The sequence below is a fragment of the Tachysurus vachellii genome, chromosome 4, assembly GCF_030014155.1.
Source record: "Tachysurus vachellii isolate PV-2020 chromosome 4, HZAU_Pvac_v1, whole genome shotgun sequence".
NCBI lineage: Eukaryota > Metazoa > Chordata > Actinopteri > Siluriformes > Bagridae > Tachysurus > Tachysurus vachellii.
This window is the reverse complement of record NC_083463.1, coordinates 3,818,371-3,840,928: the sequence shown is the minus strand read 5'-3', so window position 1 is coordinate 3,840,928 and position 22,558 is coordinate 3,818,371. Positions and strand designations below refer to the sequence as shown.

At 42.5% G+C, this 22,558-nt stretch overlaps 8 non-coding genes across 8 annotated transcripts; all 8 read right to left on the bottom strand.

Moving 5' to 3' along the window:
• Positions 1–15,774: 15,774 nt before the first annotated feature.
• Positions 15,775–15,847, bottom strand: trnaf-gaa (transfer RNA phenylalanine (anticodon GAA)). Its single transcript has one exon. It is a non-coding gene; the product is annotated as a tRNA-Phe (tRNA).
• A 1,579-nt stretch (positions 15,848–17,426) lies between these two features.
• Positions 17,427–17,508, bottom strand: trnal-aag (transfer RNA leucine (anticodon AAG)). Its single transcript has one exon. It is a non-coding gene; the product is annotated as a tRNA-Leu (tRNA).
• Positions 17,509–17,614: 106 nt separating this feature from the next.
• trnas-gcu (transfer RNA serine (anticodon GCU)) lies at positions 17,615–17,696 on the bottom strand. The gene has a single exon. It is a non-coding gene; the product is annotated as a tRNA-Ser (tRNA).
• A 303-nt stretch (positions 17,697–17,999) lies between these two features.
• Positions 18,000–18,072, bottom strand: trnaf-gaa (transfer RNA phenylalanine (anticodon GAA)). Its single transcript has one exon. It is a non-coding gene; the product is annotated as a tRNA-Phe (tRNA).
• Positions 18,073–19,972: 1,900 nt separating this feature from the next.
• Positions 19,973–20,054, bottom strand: trnas-gcu (transfer RNA serine (anticodon GCU)). Its single transcript has one exon. It is a non-coding gene; the product is annotated as a tRNA-Ser (tRNA).
• A 303-nt stretch (positions 20,055–20,357) lies between these two features.
• On the bottom strand, positions 20,358–20,430 carry trnaf-gaa (transfer RNA phenylalanine (anticodon GAA)). Its single transcript has one exon. It is a non-coding gene; the product is annotated as a tRNA-Phe (tRNA).
• Positions 20,431–22,130: 1,700 nt separating this feature from the next.
• Positions 22,131–22,212, bottom strand: trnal-aag (transfer RNA leucine (anticodon AAG)). Its single transcript has one exon. It is a non-coding gene; the product is annotated as a tRNA-Leu (tRNA).
• Positions 22,213–22,318: 106 nt separating this feature from the next.
• trnas-gcu (transfer RNA serine (anticodon GCU)) lies at positions 22,319–22,400 on the bottom strand. The gene has a single exon. It is a non-coding gene; the product is annotated as a tRNA-Ser (tRNA).
• Between the last annotated feature and the right edge of the window lie 158 nt (positions 22,401–22,558).

Here is a 22,558-nt window from a genome sequence, read left to right as displayed (position 1 = left end):
AAATAAAACATTAATTGAATCCGGGGGGGTCCATGACGACCAAGATGTACTCATATCCACCTCTGCATCTCTCCAGGTGGAGGAAGTCAACTGAAACCAGCTCAAAGGGGTGTGTTGTTTCAATGGAGGTGAGTGGTGCTCGATTTGGCTTGTTGGGGCATTTTGTCTTCAAACAATGACACATTCTTCAGACATGATGTTCAACATATTTTTCAGATGTGGCCAGTAAAATCTGTCTCTTATCAGGTGAAGCGTCCGCTCTAGACCGAGATGACCCATGTTCTCATGCAACTCCTTAAAAGCCAAGCTGTGAAATTTCCTGGGCAGCACGTGAACGGGTTGTTGTTTTCCTGTACAAAACTCCATGCTCGTCAAGGATCAAATTTTTCCTCTCTATCATCAGTACTGACCGGCCATCATGACCACTCCATTCACCATCTTTTGGGCCATTTGCCTTTTTTTATGCAACCCAGCACTTTGCTGATCAGTGGATCCTCTTCTTGGGCTTCTTTCAATGTCATCCAACTGAAAGCCAATGGGTCATCCCTTTCCTCACACAGCGCTGTCCCAATAGTTCACATACTGCCCACTTCATGGCCAAGAATTCGAGCTTCCCAGAATGAAGATCGTAATTTTTCTCTGGGGCTGTTAATGTCCTTTATCCATAAGCAATCACCCGTAATTTGCCCTCCTGTCTTTGATACAAAACCGCCCCCAGACCTCCTTGGGACGCATCACAGTGAAGACTGAATGGTTCTTCAAAATTGGGATAACCCAGAATAGGTGATTGTCAAAGAAGACTGATCAAGACTGATCTAACTTTACTTTCAGGTTTTGTCTGAAAATATGAAACAAATCCTAACAATTTCCTAACATCTCCTACTGTTGTTGGTGTCCTCTCTCCTAAGGCCTGTATGTTTGACCTTTTGTCTAATCTGGCCCGGTCTGACCCACTTTTCAACAGCACACACACTCAGAATGTGGATGATATTAGAATTTATTCTCCTGCACACAGAGCAATGGAAAGGAGAGAATAGTGTTAAGTCATGTTAAGAAATGATACAGCTCCATCTATTCGAGAAAAGATTTCACTTGATTAGAAAGTACATGGGAAAATGGCGCACATTAAAAGATTATTGAATTCCTGCAAACAGAAATAAAGCTATCAAAATACCCAGAAATATGAACAGAAAACACTCTAAAAATCAATTAGTGTCCACTGTGTGCAATCCCTTACATGCATCGTCTAACATTCGATATGAAACCCATATTTTTAACTTTTAACAAGGAGCTGCAACAGAAACGACTCACCAACAGCAGTTCTCTCTAGCTCTGCTATCTCTGCAGAACTATCTCTGCTGCAGATAGTTCGAACTCAGTGCCCTATTTATTCCCTTACACATTCATACACATAATGTGTCCAATAAACTTGTCCTCTGGTACATCTGATTAAATGCTCATTATTATCTAGTGCTTGGTAATATTATGAACCGCAGCTACAGACAACAACCTCCTAAACTACAATCGTCAGACTGTAAAAAGTAAATTATTCATAATAACATTCTCTGGTGTTTATATAAATATAGCGATCAGCGTCAGTTCAGGCAGGCCACATAGTCAAGCTCTGCTATCAGCTGATTGTCAAATAATTGTCTAACCCAGCCCTATCAGCTGATCTGATTCCTAAGCATTCAATTAGTCCCTTTCAAACAGGGTACCCTATTTAAAGGCATTTCAGTCTGCCTGCTTGGCTGTTTCCTCTGCATTGCTTGCAACCCACCTCCTCTCCTAGCTCCTCCTTGAAACTTTTGTTGAATTTAATCAGTGTCATTCTGTTATCACTGATGCAGGCTCTGTTCTAAATGGGGGGATTTTTTGCTGCTTTCCCAGTTTTAATTGGAGATTGTCCCCAGAAGCTGCTGCTGTTCCCTGACTAGCTTTCATGGAGCTCATGAAAAGGATGAGGAATTCAGAAGAGAGCCATACCACAAAAATGGAATTTTAACAATCTTGCAAATAAAAAATTTAAATATATGTCTAAAAGAACTGTTATTTATTTTGACTCAAGTGGTCCTGACTGAAATTGATTATATTTCCCTCCAGTGTCTCCCAAATGAGGAAGACGTTCCCTTTTGAGTCTGGTTACTCTCAAGGTTTCTTCTTCTTCCATCTAAGGGAGTTTTTCCTTGCCACAGTCACCGCAGTCACATGAGGTTTGTTCATTAGTGATAAACACAAACACATTTAAATATGTAATATTAAAAGCAATATACAAATAAAATACAGAACAAAGAATTAAAAAAAGTTCTCTTCTGCTAGTCAAGCAGCTTGAAAAACCAAATCAATTTCACGATTTGTAGGTCAGCATATTTATATTTCTTCATAATACACTTACGTATTTATAATAAAGTGCTCATTAAGTGTGTATTACCTATTTCATTTTTGATTAGTGAAGTGAATGTAGGGAACAGAAGCCCAACTCACCAAAAAGAAATTGTATTGTTGTTTATTGTTACTAACACTAAGTTGGTCTGGTCCAGGATCTGCAATCTTCCAGCAGCTGCTTGATGTGACTGTATGTCATCACAATTGATTGGGGAATGAAACATTTTTCCCTTGTTGTCTTAAGGAGTATTTCGTTCTTCCCTATATTCCTTCAAAAGCTTGAGGGCAACAAATTCTGAAATCCTGTCGACATCAGGCCTCTGGGCAGCCTGGCCACGTGTCAGGAACTCAGGAGTCATTGTTTGTATAATATATGATCAATAGTCTATCACTACATTTGTTTCAATAACAGCATCACCAAAAAATATTATATATTTTATTTCATATTATTTCATATAATATTATTTCAGCCTAATTGAAATGAAAATGCAAATAACATACTACCATTTTTGTTGTTGTTTAAATGTATGCCAATTTTCAAATAAAAATTCAAAGTGCAATTGCATGTCTTTATTTTTGAAGGCTTCATACATCGCACAGACTGCATGCAAGTGAACTCGATAACAATGAGATAATTGCTATTGCTATTTTGACACAACAATTTTCAATTAAATTCAAATTTATTTGTATAGCACTTTTTACAATTGGCATTGTCTCAATTAATTAATAGAATACAAAATTCGAGATTAATATTAGATATATTTAAACGTGTTTGTATTTATCCCCAATGAGCAAGTCTGAGGTGACTCAGGCAGCAGTGGGAAAGAAAAAATCCCATGTGTGTTGGAAATTTCTAATCTAAAGAGGTTGTAAGGCCTTGTCCTTCTGTGCTTTTACCTTGTAGCTGTTGTGGCTAGAATCTGTCATTGCCAGTGGTTGTTTTCTTAGATTATGACAAGGTCAGAAGGGACTGGAGACGAGTTGTCGGGAATTAGGCATAAACAACTTCCAGTAAACCTTCTAGTAGGCCTTCTACCAGACCTTGGCAGGTCCAGATTAGCTTGATCAGGAGATGAGCAGGCAGTGTTTGTGAGCCAATGATTGATGATGTTTTGCTTTTACATGTCTTCTTTGTTTGAGTTCTGTCTATAAAATATTGATGTAATCAATGATCGGGGCCCTTCCTCTCTCATGCTATACGCGGAGTGTTGGGTCCTGCTGCGCAGCTGACGTTTTTACTCTTGCCCATGCCTACCAGTGTGATACATTATACTTTAAATCTCTCAAACCTCAAAACTTCCACAACAAGTTGGCGTAGTCGGCAGGATTCCACGCTTGAGAGTCGACTTCGGGGATTCCCAGGGAGGCTTGCAGGCCTCAAGCCTTGACGGCTGTTAACTTCACCTCGAAACGCAAAATTGCCCATGAGCATGAGAGAACACTGGAGTTCACCATGAGCCACCAGAACACTGGAATCAAAAGTAATCGGACACGTGGAAGGTGAGAGAATTTATTTTTATTCATGTTATAGAATACTGCTTAATCTGCTAAGTAATTGTAAGGTTGTAAGGGTTTTTTCCAGCGAACCCTAGTTATTATTAGTGTTGAATAGTAAAATTACATTGTTGGTTGTCTCTGTGTGGAAAGGGCTGAAAAGACAGGATTTAGACCTAGATCTGTCGACAGGTCCAGACCTGGATAGGCACCTAGTGCATGGCCTAGAAATAAAAAGTAAAGCACGGCACTAATCTGGTATTAGGTGCTAAAGGTGTCTGTTTGTGAGGTTTTCAGAAAACCCGCCTCTAAGGGCTGACAAACTCGGCATATCTGGAGAGCAAAGCAGGTTAGGGGAAAAGAGAAAAGGCCAACAAAAAGGATAGCGTACACATCTAGCCATGGGGGTCAATCTAGCCATGGGGGTCAATCTAGCCATGGGGGTCAATCTAGCCATGGGGGTCAAATCTAGCCATGGGGGTCAAATCTAGCCATGGGGGTCACAGTCCAGTGACTTCTGTGCCGGTCCCAAGCCCGGATAAATAGAGAGGGTTGCGTCAGGAAGGGCATCCGGCATAAAACATTGCCAAATCTAACCATGCGAGTTGTCAGTAAGAATTTCATACCGGATCGGTCGAGGCCCGGGTTAACAACGACCACCATCGGCGCCGTTGACCTACAGGGCGCCGGTGGAAATTGGGCTACTGTTGGTCGAAGGAGTAGAGGAGGGAGGAGAGTGCACAGACAGAGAGAGAAGAGGAAAGGTAAGAGTGTAGGACTGAGAATAGGGACTCTGAATGTTGGTACTATGACAGGCTACTGCAGGACATGTATGAGAGGAGCAGGACAGTGGTGAGGTGTGCTGTAGGTCAGACAGAGGAGTTTACAGTGGAGGTGGGACTGCATCAGGGATAGGCTCTGAGCCCCTTCCTGTTTGCTATAGTGATGGACCAGTTGTCAGAGGAGGTCAGACAGGAGTCTCCTTGGACGATGATGTTTGCAGATGACATTGTGATCTGTAGTGAGAGCAGGGAGCAGGTGGAGGAAAACCTGGAGAGGTGGAGGTTTGCGCTGGAGAGAAGAGGAATGAAAGTCAGTCGTAGTAAGACTGAGTACATGTGTGTGAATGAAAGGGAGGGAAGTGGAATAGTAAGGTTACAGGGTGAAGAGGTGAAGAAGGTACAGGAGTTTAAGTACTTGGGGTCAACAGTCCAGAGTAATGGAGAGAGTGGGAAAGAAGTAAAGAAGCGAGTGCAGGCAGGTTGGAATGGGTGGAGAAAGGTGTCAGGAGTTCTGTGTGATAGGAAAATATCAGCAAGAATCAAGGGGAAGGTGTACAGGACAGTGGTGAGACCGGCCGTGCTGTATGGTTTAGAGACAGTGACACTGAAGAAGAGACAGGAGTCAGAGCTTGAGGTAGCCGAACTGAAGATGTTGAGGTTCTCTTTGGGTGTGACAAGATTGGACAGGATTAGGAACGAGTACATCAGAGGGACAGCCCATGTTGGACGTTTGGGGGACAAAGTTAGGGAGGCGAGATTAAGATGGTTTGGACATGTTCAGAGGAGGGAGAGTGAGTATATTGGTAGGAGAATGTTGGACATGGAGCTGCCAGGCAGGAGGCAAAGAGGAAGGCCAAAGAGGAGGTATATGGATGTAATTAATGAGGATTTGAAGCTAGTGGGTGCAAGTGTTGAGGATGCAGAAGATAGGGTTAGGTGGAGAGAGATGATTCGCTGTGGCGACCCCTGAAGGGAAAAGCCGAAAGAAGAAGAAGACACACACATAACACAGAGAACAGATAGAGAATAAGACAATAAGATATTAAGTCAAAACAGGCTTTCTGGCACAGAGCCTGTCAACATTAAACTAGGATAGTCATGGGCAACAGTAAATCTAAGAGCAAACTCAGTGAACACAGTGTGAAAAACACTTGAAAAACACAGTGTGTCACTGGACCTAATGTGAATTATATGAGAACTAATTATGGTCCTGATTCTGTGTCACAACCAATGTGGTGGGTGACAGGGTGTGGCTTCCCAGACGGCAGCAATTTTAGCCTGAAACAGTTAGACTCGCTGAGAGGTAACCTGACCCAAATTGAAAAAGATAATGTCAGGAAGAAGAAGAAGAAGAACAGGATAGAAGTAAACTTTTCACATGTGGAGATCAGAGAAAGGTAGCAGAGAAAAGGTAGAGAAAAGCACAATCTACTCGAAAGAGATTATCCACACAATATGTACAGAATACACAAAGTACAATGAGAAGCTCACAAAGTCTCCAGTGTCTTAAGTCTTTTTCAGATGATCCTGACCTGGATGGACCGCCTCCTCGACCAAGTCTGAGAGCAGCTGTGTCAACACGGGTGTTCACGGATACAGGAACAAGCGGATACAAACACGACAAGGAAACTGCATGACCATCAGCATCTCAGGTCGGGGTCGAGGAGATCTGTCCTGAAGGGATGGGTGAGTCAAAATCTTTGATGCTTTGCAATGAAGAAACGCTTCAGCTAACTTCTGATTCTGACTTAAATGCTAAAGTTTTGAATGCTATTGATTTCCTTGAAAAGAAACATACTCCACAAGGCACATATGCAAAGTACAGTTTAGATGACTATAAGCACATGCCTATACACACATTAAATGTAGAAGGGAAAGACATTGTGTTTTTAGTAGATTCTGGTGCAGGAAACTCTGTGATCAAAATAAATGATTTGAGTGAGATTCCAAAAATGAGTGGTAGATCCCTGAATTCAGTAGAAGCATCTGGGATTATTGTGAAAGAAAAAATTACGGCACTGTTAAGGTGTGTTGGAAGTCGTTCATTTTTTCTATCTGAATGCTGCCCAATTATTCTGATGGGCATGGATTTGATTTGCAAATTGGGAATGAACCTAATTAGCACCCCAAACGGATTAAAAGTGTGCACAAAATAAACAGTTGCATTTCAGTGCGTTAAGTGGGACCCGATACCTCTTTTGTATGTGTATGAGTGGGAACTCAGCACCTTTGCTGTGAATTCAGTGAATCAAGCACTCACGGATAAGGCCTGTGCTGTTACTAACACTACACACACAATACATGGACACACATGATCTGCACTGCACAGCACACACACAGGACCAGATGTAGCTTATGAACAAGAGTGGTTATAATAATAATAATAATATGTTTAATTTATATGGCACCTTTCCCAAGCTCAAGGACGCTTTACAAGGTAACATACATATACGTCGGGCATTTGCCCAGGACGAAGGTTCATACATATACATACATATACGTTGGACATTTGCCCAGAACGAAAGATCACATGCAGCTGCATGAGATAATAATAGAAGACAGGATTAAACACAAAAACATACAGTACAAGAGATAGGACTCTACATAGTACACAGTACATACACCACATTTCAGAAAAATTAAGGACTCCTAATATATATCCATTTACTGGTAGTGAAGGTTGAAAAGGTGGGTCTTAAGCCTTGATTTAAATTCAGACAAAGTGGTGATGGTTCTGAGTGCAATGGGTAGGGAGTTCCATAGTGTTGGAGCAATGACAGAAAAGGATCTGCCACCTGCAGAGGATAAACGGTACCTAGGAATACAAAGAAGTTCAGAATTTGAAGACCGAAGTGATTGTGAAGGTACATAGGATGAGAGAAGATCGGAAAGATGGGGGGGGGGGAGATCATTTAGTGCCTTATAAGTGAGCAGTATGATTTTATATTTTATGCGTGATGAGACTGGCAGCCAGTGAAGATCAAATAATATAGGGGTGATGTGGGCAGATTTTTTATTGGAGGTTAACATTTTGGCAGCCGGGTTTTGTATGTACTGTAAACGTGAGATAGAGTGAGCTGATAAACCAGAGAAGAGGGAATTGCAGTAATCGAGACGGGACGTAATCAGAGCATGTACTAATGTTTCGGCATCATTTCTGCAGATAAAAGTTCGCAGTTTGACAATGCGTTGTAGATGAAAAAAAGACGTTTTGGAGAGGCTGCGAATATGGGCGTCAAAGGATAGTGAGGGGTCGAATATGATACCTAAATTTCTAACGGTAGCTGAGGGGAAAATCGTAGTAGCATCCAGATCAAGACTAAAGTCCACAGAGTTGTTTTTTATTAGAGATGGAGGACCAGTTATCAGAATGTCGGTTTTACCCAGATTCAGGCTAAGAAAATTTGAGTGTAGCCATAGTTTTAACTCGCTAACACAAGAGGAAAGTGAGGATTTTACATTAACAGAAACTGGTTGACAGGTAGTGTATAACTGAATATCATCAGCATAACAATGATAGCTAAAACCATGTCGACGAATGATGTTACCAAGCGGCTGAATGTACAGAATGAATAGAAGTGGACCAAGAACAGAGCCCTGTGGGACACCCTGTTTAAGTAAGACAGTAGGAGATTTGGAATTGTGTATGGAGATGTGATATTGCCTGCCCGTGAGATAAGAAGAAAACCAGGATAGTGCAGAGCCTGATATGCCAAATTCCGCTAAGCGGGAAAGTAATATCTTATGACAGACAGTATCAAAGGCAGAGCTGAGGTCTAATAACAGAAGTATAGAGAGACTACCTGAGTCTCCAGTGAGTAAAAGATCATTAACAACCTTTACTAGCGCGGTCTCCGTGCTATGCTGTTGGCGGAAACCAGATTGAAAAATATCAAAGAGGTTGTTACCAGCTAGGAATGACTGCAGCTGAGAGGCCACAGCCTTTTCCATAAACTTTGATACAAATGGAAGGTTGGAAATAGGGCGGTAGTTGGATAAGTCTGCCGGGTCCAGATTAGTCTTTTTGAGTATGGGAGTAACAGCAGCAGTCTTAAGTGACACAGGTACAGTAGAGGAGATAAATGACATATTAATAAGGTGGGAGATGGGGGCAGAAATCGCCGATGTACAGTCTTTTAGCAGGAAAGTAGGTGCAGGATCAAGAGTACATGATGAGGAGTTAGATTTTTGTATTAACTCAGTGATTAATGAGGAATTGGTTAAGGCTAGGGTTGTCATAGAATTATTAGATTGAGATTTCATATGCTCATCAGTAGTTGGTTCCTCACCAAATGTCCCATACAGAGTATCTAGCTTACCCTGGAAATGGTTCAGGAAAGAGCAGCACATAACCATGGATTCAGAGTCACTAAGGCTATGCTTTGGTGCTTGAATCAGTTTATTAATTGTGCTAAATAGCATTTTGGGCCTATTGCTTGCTTTGTTAATGATGCTGGAGATATGGGAAGAGCGGGCTGTATTTAAGGCCAATTTATACTGCTGAAGACATTCGGCAAATATAAGAAAATGTCCAGTTGAACCAGTTTTCCTGAAGAGACGTTCATGTTGTCTACATTTGACCTTCAAACCTTGAAGCTCTGCATTGAACCACGGGGAGGAATGGGACAAAGGGACAATTTTTCCAACAATTTTTCAACAGAACAGCAATACTCGTCATAAATCATTGATGGGCAAGTTAAATTGATCACATCAGAAAGAGTAGAGGAGGCAACAGAATGACAAAAGGAGCTAGTGTCAACAGTATTTAAATGACGATAACGTATGGTTAGATTTTTGATGTGGTTGACTGGACAGATAAGTGTAAAATCAAAGGAAATGAGTCTATGGTCAGAAAGAGGGGTAGCTAAACTGTCAACAGAGATATTATTCAGACCAGATGTACAAACAACCATGAGTATGAGTTGGAAAATTAACATGCTGGATAAGGTCAAAACAATCAAAGACAACATTTAGCTGAGTAGCAGTGGAGCAAGCAGTATCAACATGAATGTTGAAATCACCAAGAAGAATAACTTGGGACGACACAGCACATGCTTGGGTTATTAGTTCACTGAGTTCTGAGAAAAAAATCACTTTGTTGTTTAGGTGGTCTGTAAATTAATATAAGTACAATGGGACGTTTGGTACCAAGCTTCATCACCATGTACTCAAATGTCGTGGTATTGTGAAAAACCAATTTAGAGACAGTTAATGACGCACGAAAAATGACAGCAAGACCACCCCCTTTACCAGTTGTACGTGGTTCTGACATATGTCGGTATCCAATAGGGGTAAGCAGATTCAGGTGGATAAAATCATCTGGTACCTGCCAAGTCTCTGTGAGAAATAACATATCATATTTATTGTCAACTATTAGCTCATTCATGTAGGTGCCTTTGTCTGAGATAGATCGACAATTTAGAAGGGCACAGTGTTTATTTGTTCCATTGACAGTAGGGGTATGCTTAATCACAGAGTCAGTCATATTAATGTTGACAAGGGAGCGATGTCGATTATAAGAGCACGCCAACTGTTTCATAGCCCTGCTACTAGACCAGATAGAGGGGATCGCAGACGATGATGACTGATGAAGGACGTATCTCCTTCTGGAAGAGCGATGTAAATATCTTGGGCGACGAAGGATACCAGATGAGCGGCAATGGTCATACGTCGCGGGGTCGAGGTGCCAGTGCCCATTTAGAGCCATTAGCTCACAGGGCTTGTATACCATTTCCATATGATTGTTGTTGAAACCAAAAATAGCCAGAGATAGAATAGTAAATGCCAGAAGCTTTAACATGTTGAAAAGAGCCATGGAAAAGTCAGCCTACAGCATTACTGCGTTAGCCAGAACCGAACCCAACCCAACATCAACAAAAGCACACGGAAAGGGCAGCTACCTGACCAAACAGTATGCTAACAGACAATCCACAAGTAGAGTGTTAACTCACCTCATAGTTAGTCAGATCGATGGAGGATCGAGAGGGCAGAGGGCTCGCGATAAACTAGAAACCAAACTTTTCCTGCCGCTCTCCAACTCTCCAACACGGCGAAAGGCAAAAGATACCATCCAAACATATGGAAATTCCGGAAATATGGAAACGTTTGGAAGTAATCCAAACAATTCCGAAACGTGAATTAACGCAGCAGGCAAACAAACAAAACAAAACAAAACAAAACAAAACAAAACAAATCAAAACAATAACCCAGCATGGAGCGGCAGCTAGATGCGCACAGCGTTCCCAAACCGGAAGTCGAAAAGCAGAAAGAAACTGATGTGTTGTTGTTGAAGTATTTGTATTGGGATGATCACAGATGTACTGCAGAAGTGAGTCTCTCTAGAATACATGTAAAGCCGGGGAAGGCCCATCCGTTCACTATAGAGAATTCACACCCACAGGTGTCTCTATCTAAAGGTGAAACAGAGAAGTGGGAAGATTTAGGAAAATGGACATTGAGGTCTGTAGAAGCTGGTGATTGGAAACCCAGTTCAGATCCCACAATGTTGTACAGTGAGAAAACTAAAGCTTATTGTATGTCCTTGAACTGGATAGCTTTGGCTAACAGAACAGTTGAGATAATGCCACAGGCAGACACAGATGTATTGAAAACAATATGGCAGATGACACACATTTCTGGGGAACACACCCGATTAACTGCAGTTCCTAGAGAACTTTGGGCAACAGGGAAATATGATGTAGGTCTGATCAAAAATTGTGATTAAAATAAAAGTGCACCGGTGCAGATAACACCTAAATCAGATTACAGACCTTGCAAAACACAGTACCCCTTAAAGCCAGAGGCTATTACGGGTATCCCGCCGGTATTTAATTCACTGTTTGAGGCTGGTGTGATCGTGCCACGTGAAACCTCTCAGTAAGAACACCTATTTTTCCTGTGAAAAAACTTAGGCCTCTTGGTGAACCAGAGGAGTGGTGCTTCATCCAAGATTTGCAAGTAGTGAATGATGCAGTAATTTCAAGAGCTCCAAATGTGCCAAACCCTTACACAATCTTACACAATCAATATATGGACGACTGCATGATTGCAGCGCCATCTAAAAACCAATGTGAAAAAGACACTGTTGCATTACTTTGTCATCTAGCGAAGGAAGGTCACAAGGCGAGCTTATCAAAGCTATTTGATAAGCATTCTTTCCCACTAAGGCAAAACTATTGAGCAGAACAGAGTTGCAGCAATACAAAACATCTCAAAGCCTAACACAAAAAAACAATTGATGTCATTTTTAGGCATGTGTTCTTATTGCAGGACCTTCATACCCAACTATGCAGTCCTCGAGGTGCCCTTGAGCGCAATCGCTCATGGGAAAGGCCTACAGGCCCCTAGGGCACTGACTTGGACACCAGATACAGAAAAAGCCTTTGTAAATTTAAAAATGGCTTTACAAACCACCCCAACATTAGGGATTCCAGACCCAGATAAGCCATATGTGCAAACAGTTGATGAAAAAATGGATGTATGACATCAGTGCTACTACAAAATCATGGGGGGAGATTAAGACCAGTACCCTATTTCTCAGATAAATTGGATCCAGTAGCGCGAGGCCAGCCAATGTGTTTAAGAGCAGTAGCAGCAGCTGAAAAAGCAGTTAATGCTTCTAGGGATATTGTGGTATACAGTGAACTAACTCTTTTGGTCCCACAAGCAGTGTCACTTCTCCTGGAACAGAATACATCACATATGTCTGCAGCACGATGGCTGAGATATCACACTATTTTGCTTGACATGCCAAATGTGAAAGTAAAACGCTGTTCTGTACTAAACCCTGCAACTCTCCTCCCCACAGAAGCAGATGGAGAACCACACAATTGTGTTGTAGTTGTGAATGACATTTGCAGTCCTAGGTCTGATTTGCGGGAGACGCCGTTGCAGAATCCAGATCTTGAGTTTTTTGTGGATGGATCAGCCTATGACTATGAACAGGATCTCCATTAGGGCTGAAACGACAATGACTCATCGTCAAACACAATGACCAATTTTTACCCATATTCTGGTCAAAAGAAGCTCAGACCTACTCCTCTGCATTTGAACCAGTTCAAAACAGTCTCTGCCAACGGAACAAAAAACAAGCTTATCTTGGAACACATTGACCACTTGTCACCCATCTTGTGGTAAGCAGAAGCTCAGACCTACTCTTTGGTGTTTGACCCTCTGCTGGGATTTGATTTGTTTCAATTGGTGAACATGCTACAGGAGGTCTCAGTCTGAAATCAATAAGCTTCAGCTTTGGAGTCAAAAAGGCATTGTATTTTGTTCACTAATGAACATTCTATGGACAAGACTCTAGAATCATGTCAGTGGCAAAAGATTAAGGTCATCATCAAACACAATCACCAATTTTTACCCATATTCTGGTAAACAGAAGCTCAGACCTATTCTTCTGTGTTCAAACCACTGCTGTGAATGGATTTGTTTCAGTTGATACAGTGTGCCTCAATCCAAAGGTTAAAACCTTCAGGTGGGGACTATGAACAGGATCTCCATTATGGCTGAAAGGATTCCTTGAGTAACTCGAGTAACTTGATTACAAAAATGAATCGAGGCAAATTCCACATCACATTCTTGTGCAATTATTTTGTGTGTGTGTGTGTGACAATGCGCTTACGTCAAAGCAGAAGGAGACGCGAGGAGTTAGCAGTCTTTTGATTTGAGGGTGCGTGTGGGCTGCAAAATGGAAGGCCGCGATAACAATAGCAATGAGCCAAGAGAAGAAACAAACAGGAGAAAACGACAGAAAATGTCCAAGATTTGGGATCATTTCAAATTGAAAAGTAAAGAAAACACTGTGGCGTGTGTCCATTGCAAAATCGAGCTGGCATACCACAACAGCACATCTTCCATGCTGCAGCATGTTGATATGCTTACCTTTCTTCATTGCAATCACATGCTCCTTTAAAGACTTTTAAAGCACCCACACATTGAGAGACTTTTATATTCTGATTAATATATGCACGGTATATATGCTTAAAGCACTCGGTGTGAAACCATGCATGGACTCGAGTTCCAAGTTCCTGTCCATGTTTTTTGCCTCTTAAATACCAAAAAGCATTTCAAGAAGACAGTAAAGGCCTTATGTTTGCCTGAGCTGTAAATTTTGAATCTTTTAGTTGTGAAAGTTAAGTTGCATGACTTAAAGGCAGTATTTTTGTATTATTATTATTATTATTATTATTATTATTATTATTATTATTCATTCATTCATTTTCTACCGCTTATCCGAACTACCTCGGGTCATGGGGAGCCTGTGCCTATCTCGGGCGTCATCGGGCATCAAGGCAGGATACACCCTGGACGGAGTGCCAACCCATCGCAGGGCACACACACTCATTCACTCACGCAATCACACACTACGGATAATTTTCCAGAGATGCCAATCAACCTACCATGCATGTCTTTGGACCGGGGGAGGAAACCGGAGTACCCGGAGGAAACCCCCGAGGCATGGGGAGAACATGCAAACTCCACACACACAAGGTGGAGGCGGGAATCGAACCCCCAATCCTGGAGGTGTGATTCGAATGTGCTAACCACTAAGCCACCATTCCCCCCATTATTATTATTATTATTATTATTATTATTATTATTATTATTATTTATTTAATGTATGCCTTAGTTTTGATACTTTAAAAAAGTAATTTGAAAGTAATTTATTTTTTTGTTTTTGCATCTCAGAAAAGGGTTCATTTAAAGCCCAGAATGTGGGGCACTTAAATGTACTTTTCATTCTTTTCAGTCAACTTTGTCATTGTTCACAGTACAAGCATTTTTACACAGTACAGTATTTTTGATAGAAAATATTGTTGTATGCATTGCACAGTGGTGGGCCGTCAGGAACAGCAGGGCCTTCTCTGCTGGCCCTATAAAAATAATTTTTTAAAAAGTGTTAAACGTTTTTCTTTAGTATGCTATTTATTTCTTTTCATTGCAAAATTCACAAAATTGCAAAATTTGTTAGTTTTGTTAAGGTTGAACTGGAGTACCCTGAAAATGTCACTTAAAAATCAGCTGACACAGCTGGGACCAGCTCTACAGATACTGTATTGCTAAGCTTTTGTTGAAGGACAACACATCTGATTTGTTGCAAACATTAGTGACAGAAAAATCAAGCAATCAAATTTTGACGTTTATTGACAGCACGTTCTCTGGGTCTAGCAACATGCCCAGCACTGCCCCTAACGTCTGTCGTAGATTTCCAACGTATGAACATGAAATTCAGTTTCGTGAATTTCAAAGAAAATGACATCCGCTGTTGCAGATACACCAGATCTTGTTGCCAATCTACTGAAAATGCCCTTTTCAAGGTGCACTTTTGTAGACAAAAGAGAAATAGAAGACCTACACCCAAACTGGATTCACTAACAAAGGAATGATTCTGGCTTTGACAGTCTGAACAGCTTCACGAAGGCAGCTCTTAAACACCAAGGCTCAGAGTACCATACTGTATAATGTCAGTCATGCATTTAAAAACTTTTGGTGCACAGTTTGACCTGTGCAGGCTCAAAGCTGAGCTCAAAGTCATGTATAGCATGTCAAACTTTTGCAGTAAAAGTATAAGCGATCTCCTGAATTTCTGAGGAAGACAGGCCTTCCACTCAGCCACGCTACCTACAACACTATCCAAGGCTAGATTTTCATACCACAATCGAGCGCATGTAGCCTGCAACAAATGAATGTGGTGTGGCAAAGAGGAGGTCAGCAACAAGGGTGGGATATAAAACAGCGCGTGCAGAGCACGCTGGATTAGCAATGCATCACCTTAACCTCTCAGCCACCTCTTCTTGCTGAAAACATACCCAAAGCACGCTAAAAAAGAATCATGGAGTTATTTAAACATAGCTCTGCAGCATACTCACTTTACCATATGGGCTTAAGAAGTGGGTCTTGTTCAGAACACCAAGATCCAAAGCCACTGCAAAGTTCACTGGTGCTCCATAACAAGCATCTGTGTCCAACCAGCAGGGAAATATGGCCTAACGTTGCAGACCCAGGGCTAGCTTATCACACCCGACTCTAGCACGGATGGAGTGAAAGCGTGTGAATTTCTTGGGGTCCGGTAAATCTCGTCCCGAAGGCATGGCAGGACGTCTAAAGGAACCAAAACCCAGGATTGAACCAGGGACCTTTAGATCTTCAGTCTAACGCTCTCCCAACTGAGCTATTTCGGCATGCCAGCGTGTGAGTTTCTTGGGGTCCGGTAACTCTTTTTCCTAAGATTCATCCCTCCAAAGCATGGCTGCCACAACCTTTGTAAAGCCTTTGTCTTGCCAAGACCCCACAATGCATTGCAAAGTTCATTGGTGCTCCATAGCCTTATGTTGCGAAAGCTGCAGACCCAGGGCTAGCTTATCACACCCCACTCTAGCATCAGTGGCTTGAAAAGTTTTGCTGGGACTGCGGGACTGGAGCTGTTGGCTGGGGACCTGGCAAAATGATGAAGAGCCCTGAGACTATTCCCACAGTCTCAGTTCTAGCATGTTTCCTGTGGCGAATTACTGCCTCACCCACGATATTTTCAGGCTCCTGGAACTCAATAACAGCATGTCCATGTTCCACATGTGCTGTTGGGAACACTCTAGGGTTTGGCAGTGAAGGCTTTGCCACACTGATCTGCTGGGGAAGCTCCACTCCTTGCAGCAAAGTGTCCCGGTCAGTTCTCTTTTGCCGGTCAAGCAGCCTGACAAAACAAATCCATTTTAGAATAAAACAATTGCACACAATTTATTTAATTACATTTTTTTTTAAAGTAAATAAATATATGATTTTCTCAATACAATAAACTTGTAGTTCAGTAAATATATATATAAAGAGAGATAGATAGATAGATAGATAGAAAGATAGATAGATAGATAGATAGATAGATAGATAGATAGATAGATAGATAATTATTCTAAATATTAATGCAGAAAATGACAATCACATACTAAGTTTTTTATTTTTGTTTTCACAAACATACGTTTGCCAACTTTCAAATAAAAATTCAGTTATGATAAAATAATATAAAGGTGCAATTGCAGTTACATCCTGTCATATTGATATACTCACACTTATACAACGTCTCGTACAGAGCCTCCTGAAATTTAAATGAAATCTCAAATCCCTCTGCATTAGCATTTTTGTACAGCCACAAACCTTTGTCACATAAACAATCGTACTCAGTAGGACATGTAGTGAAATGTTGTTGTTGTTTTTTTCAATTACAACCGATTGTAGTGACTAAGACTATGTTTCGGCCAATGGCTGTTTTGTCCCGCCCCAATCCCCTGCTTCGGCCAATGACTGTTTTTTCCCGCCTAATCCCCCTGCTTCGGCCAGTGACTGTTTTTCCCCGTTCAGAACTGTTAGGTCTTGCCGTTCGGAATTGTTAGGACTTGTTAGGACCTAGGTTAGGAATTGTTTGAAATCTCGGCCACCTCGTCGTGCAGAAAATACACCCAAAGCATGCCAAGAAAATCATGTGTTTTTTTTCAATGTAGCTCTGCGGCATACTTTACCAAATGGGCTTTAGAAAGGTCTTGTTCAGAACACCAAGATCCAAAGCCACAGTGCATTGCAAAGTTCATTAGTGCTCCATAGATTTATGTTGGCGGAGCTGATGTGAACTAACACGTATCTGTGTCCAACCAGCGGGGAAATAATGCCTAACGTTGTGAAAGCTGCAGACCAAGGGCTAGCTTATCACACCCCACTCTAGCACAGATTGAGGGAACAGGTAGGAAGCTTAATCGGTGCCTTGAAAAGGTTTGCTGGCAGCAGTGGGATTTGAACCCACGCCCCTGAAGAGACTGGAGCCTTAATCCAGCACCTTAGACCGCTCAGCCACGGTACCTGCACCACAACCCATGGCTAGATATTCACACCGCATTCTAGCACGGACCAAGCGGCACGCATAAGGCCTGAAACAAATGTAGGCGTTGAGGTAAAGAGGAGGTCAGCGACAAGGATGGGATTCAAACCCACGCGTGCAGAGCACAATGGATTAGCAGTCCATCACCTTAACCTCTCGGCCACCTCGTCACGCCAAAAACACACCCAAACCACGCTAAGAAATTTTTTAAATGTAGCTCTGCAGCATACTCACTTTACCATATGGGCTTAAGAAGCGGGTCTTGTTCAGAACACCAAGATCCAAAGCCACTGCAAAGTTCACTGGTGCTCCATAACAAGCATCTGTGTCCAACCAGCAGGGAAATATGGCCTAACGTTGCAGACCCAGGGCTAGCTTATCACACCCGACTCTAGCACGGATGGAGTGAAAGCGTGTGAATTTCTTGGGGTCCGGTAAATCTCGTCCCGAAGGCATGGCAGGACGTCTAAAGGAACCAAAACCCAGGATCGAACCAGGGACCTTTAGATCTTCAGTCTAACGCTCTCCCAACTGAGCTATTTCGGCATGCCAGTGAAAGCGTGTGAGTTTCCTGGGGTCCGGTAACTCTTTTTCCTAAGATTCATCCCTCCAAAGCATGGCTGCCACAACCTTTGTAAAGCCTTTGTCTTGCCAAGACCCCACAATGCATTGCAAAGTTCATTGGTGCTCCATAGCCTTATGTTGCGAAAGCTGCAGACCCAGGGCTAGCTTATCACACCCCACTCTAGCATCAGTGGCTTGAAAAGTTTTGCTGGGACTGCGGGACTGGAGCTGTTGGCTGGGGACCTGGCAAAATGATGAAGAGCCCTGAGACTAAGGTGCTGGCACTGATGGGTGATGACCCTGCTGATTTGAAAATCCAGGCCAGTTAAACCACACAGAATCATGCTTGACAGCAGGCCAGAAAGAAGAATCAAATGCCACACGAGTCAGGCTGGTGCCAGGTGCAGCTACATCATGCATGTAATCCCACAGTCTCAGTTCTAGCATGTTTCCGGTGGCGAATTACTGCCTCACCCACGATATTTTCAGGCTCCTGGAACTCAATAACAGCATGTCCATGTTCCACATGTGCTGTTGGGAACACTCTAGGGTTTGGCAGTGAAGGCTTTGCCACACTGATCTGCTGGGGAAGCTCCACTCCTTGCAGCAAAGTGTCCCGGTCAGTTCTCTTTTGCCGGTCAAGCAGCCTGACAAAACAAATCCAATTTAGAATAAAACAATTGCATACAATTTATTTAATTACATTTTTTTTGAAAGTAAATAAATATATGATTTTCTCAATACAATAAACTTGTAGTTCAGTAAATATATAAAATAAAGAGAGATAGATAGATCCAGATAGATAGATAGATAGATAGATAGACAGATAGATAGATAGATAGATATTCTAAATATTAATGCAGAAAATGACAATCACATACTAAGTTTTATATTTTTGTTTTCACAAACATACAACGTTTGCCAACTTTCAAATAAAAATTCAGTTATAATAAAATAATATAAAGATGCAATTGCAGTTACATCCTGTCATATTGATATACTTACACTTATACAACGTCTCGTACAGAGCCTCCTGAAATTTAAATGAAATCTCAAATCCCTCTGCATTAGCATTTTTGTACAGCCACAAACCATTGTCACATAAACAATCGTACTCAGTAGGACATGTAGTGAAATGTTGTTGTTGTTTTTTTTCAATTACAACCGATTGTAGTGACTAAGACTATGTTTCGGCCAAAGGCTGTTTTGTCCCGCCCCAATCCCCTGCTTCGGCCAATGACTGTTTTTTCCCGCCTAATCCCCCTGCTTCGGCCAGTGACTGTTTTTCCCCGTTCGGAACTGTTAGGTCTTGCCGTTCGGAATTGTTAGGACTTGTTAGGACCTAGGTTAGGAATTGTTTGAAATCTCGGCCACCTCGTCGTGCAGAAAATACACCCAAAGCATGCCAAGAAAATCATGTGATTTTTTTTAATGTAGCTCTGCGGCATACTTTACCAAATGGGCTTTAGAAAGGCCTTGTTCAGAACACCAAGATCCAAAGCGCATTGCAAAGTTCATTGGTGCTCCATAGATTTATGTTGGCGGAGCTGATGTGAACTAACAAGTATCTGTGTCCAACCAGCGGGGAAATAATGCCTAACGTTGTGAAAGCTGCAGACCAAGGGCTAGCTTATCACACCCCACTCTAGCACAGATTGAGGGAACAGGTAGGAAGCTTAATCGGTGCCTTGAAAAGGCTTGCTGGCAGCGGTGGGATTTGAACCCACGCCCCCGAAGAGACTGGAGCCTTAATCCAGCGCCTTAGACCACGCTACCTGCACCACAACCCGTGGCTAGATATTCACTCCGCATTCTAGCACGGACCAAGCGGAACGCATAAAGCCTGCAACAAATGAAGGCGTTGAGGTAAAGAGGAGGTCAGCGACGAGGATGGGATTCGAACCCACGCGTGCAGAGCACAACGGATTAGCAGTCCATCGCCTTAACCTCTCGGCCACCTCGTCACGCCAAAACACACCCAAACCACGCTGAGAAATTTTTTAAATGTAGCTCTGCAGCATACTCACTTTACCATATGGGCTTAAGAAGTGGGTCTTGTTCAGAACACCAAGATCCAAAGCCACTGCAAAGTTCACTGGTGCTCCATAACAAGCATCCAACCAGCAGGGAAATATGGCCTAACGTTGCAGACCCAGGGCTAGCTTATCACACCCGACTCTAGCACGGATGGAGTGAAAGCGTGTGAATTTCTTGGGGTCCGGTAAATCTCGTCCCGAAGGCATTGCAGGACGTCTAAAGGAACCAATTGCCGAAACCCGGGCTCGAACCAGGGACCTTTAGATCTTCAGTCTAACGCTCTCCCAACTGAGCTATTTCGGCATGCCAGTGAAAGCATGTGAGTTTCTTGGGGTCCGGTAACTCTTTTTCCTAAGATTCATCCCTCCAAAGCATGGCTGCCACAACCTTTGTAAAGCCTTTGTCTTGCCAAGACCCCACAATGCATTGCAAAGTTCATTGGTGCTCCATAGCCTTATGTTGCGAAAGCTGCAGACCCAGGGCTAGCTTATCACACCCCACTCTAGCATCAGTGGCTTGAAAAGTTTTGCTGGGACTGCGGGACTGGAGCTGTTGGCTGGGGACCTGGCAAAATGATGAAGAGCCCTGAGACTAAGGTGCTGGCACTGATGGGTGATGACCCTGCTGATTTGAAAATCCAGGCCAGTTAAACCACACAGAATCATGCTTGACAGCAGGCCAGAAAGAAGAATCACATGCCACACGAGTCAGGCTGGTGCCAGGTGCAGCTACATCATGCATGTAATCCCACAGTCTCAGTTCTAGCATGTTTCCGGTGGCGAATTACTGCCTCACCCACGATATTTTCAGGCTCCTGGAACTCAATAACAGCATGTCCATGTTCCACATGTGCTGTTGGGAACACTCTAGGGTTTGGCAGTGAAGGCTTTGCCACACTGATCTGCTGGGGAAGCTCCACTCCTTGCAGCAAAGTGTCCCGGTCAGTTCTCTTTTGCCGGTCAAGCAGCCTGACAAAACAAATCCATTTTAGAATAAAACAATTGCACACAATTTATTTAATTACATTTTTTTTGAAAGTAAATAAATATATGATTTTCTCAATACAATAAACTTGTAGTTCAGTAAATATATATATATATAAAGAGAGATAGATAGATCCAGATAGATAGATAGATAGATAGATAAATATTCTAAATATTAATGCAGAAAATGACAATCACATACTAAGTTTTTTATTTTTGTTTTCACAAACATACAACGTTTGCCAACTTTCAAATAAAAATTCAGTTATAATAAAATAATATAAAGATGCAATTGCAGTTACATCCTGTCATATTGATATACTTACACTTATACGTCTCGTACAGAGCCTCCTGAAATTTAAATGAAATCTCAAATCCCTCTGCATTAGCATTTTTGTACAGCCACAAACCATTGTCACATAAACAATCGTACTCAGTAGGACATGTAGTGAAATGTTGTTGTTGTTTTTTTTCATTTACAACCGATTGTAGTGACTAAGACTATGTTTCGGCCAATGGCTGTTTTGTCCCGCCCCAATCCCCTGCTTCGGCCAATGACTGTTTTTTCCCGCCTAATCCCCCTGCTTCGGCCAGTGACTGTTTTTCCCCGTTCGGAACTGTTAGGTCTTGCCGTTCGGAATTGTTAGGACTTGTTAGGACCTAGGTTAGGAATTGTTTGAAATCTCGGCCACCTCGTCGTGCAGAAAATACACCCAAAGCATGCCAAGAAAATCATGTGATTTTTTTTAATGTAGCTCTGCGGCATACTTTACCAAATGGGCTTTAGAAAGGCCTTGTTCAGAACACCAAGATCCAAAGCGCATTGCAAAGTTCATTGGTGCTCCATAGATTTATGTTGGCGGAGCTGATGTGAACTAACAAGTATCTGTGTCCAACCAGCGGTGAAATAATGCCTAACGTTGTGAAAGCTGCAGACCAAGGGCTAGCTTATCACACCCCACTCTAGCACAGATTGAGGGAACAGGTAGGAAGCTTAATCGGTGCCTTGAAAAGGCTTGCTGGCAGCGGTGGGATTTGAACCCACGCCCCCGAAGAGACTGGAGCCTTAATCCAGCGCCTTAGACCGCTCGGCCACGCTACCTGCACCACAACCCGTGGCTAGATATTCACACCGCATTCTAGCACGGACCAAGCGGAACGCATAAAGCCTGCAACAAATGAAGGCGTTGAGGTAAAGAGGAGGTCAGCGACGAGGATGGGATTCGAACCCACGCGTGCAGAGCACAATGGATTAGCAGTCCATCGCCTTAACCTCTCGGCCACCTCGTCACGCCAAAACACACCGAGAAATTTTTTAAATGTAGCTCTGCAGCATACTCACTTTACCATATGGGCTTAAGAAGCGGGTCTTGTTCAGAACACCAATATCCAAAGCCACTGCAAAGTTCACTGGTGCTCCATAACAAGCATCCAACCAGCAGGGAAAT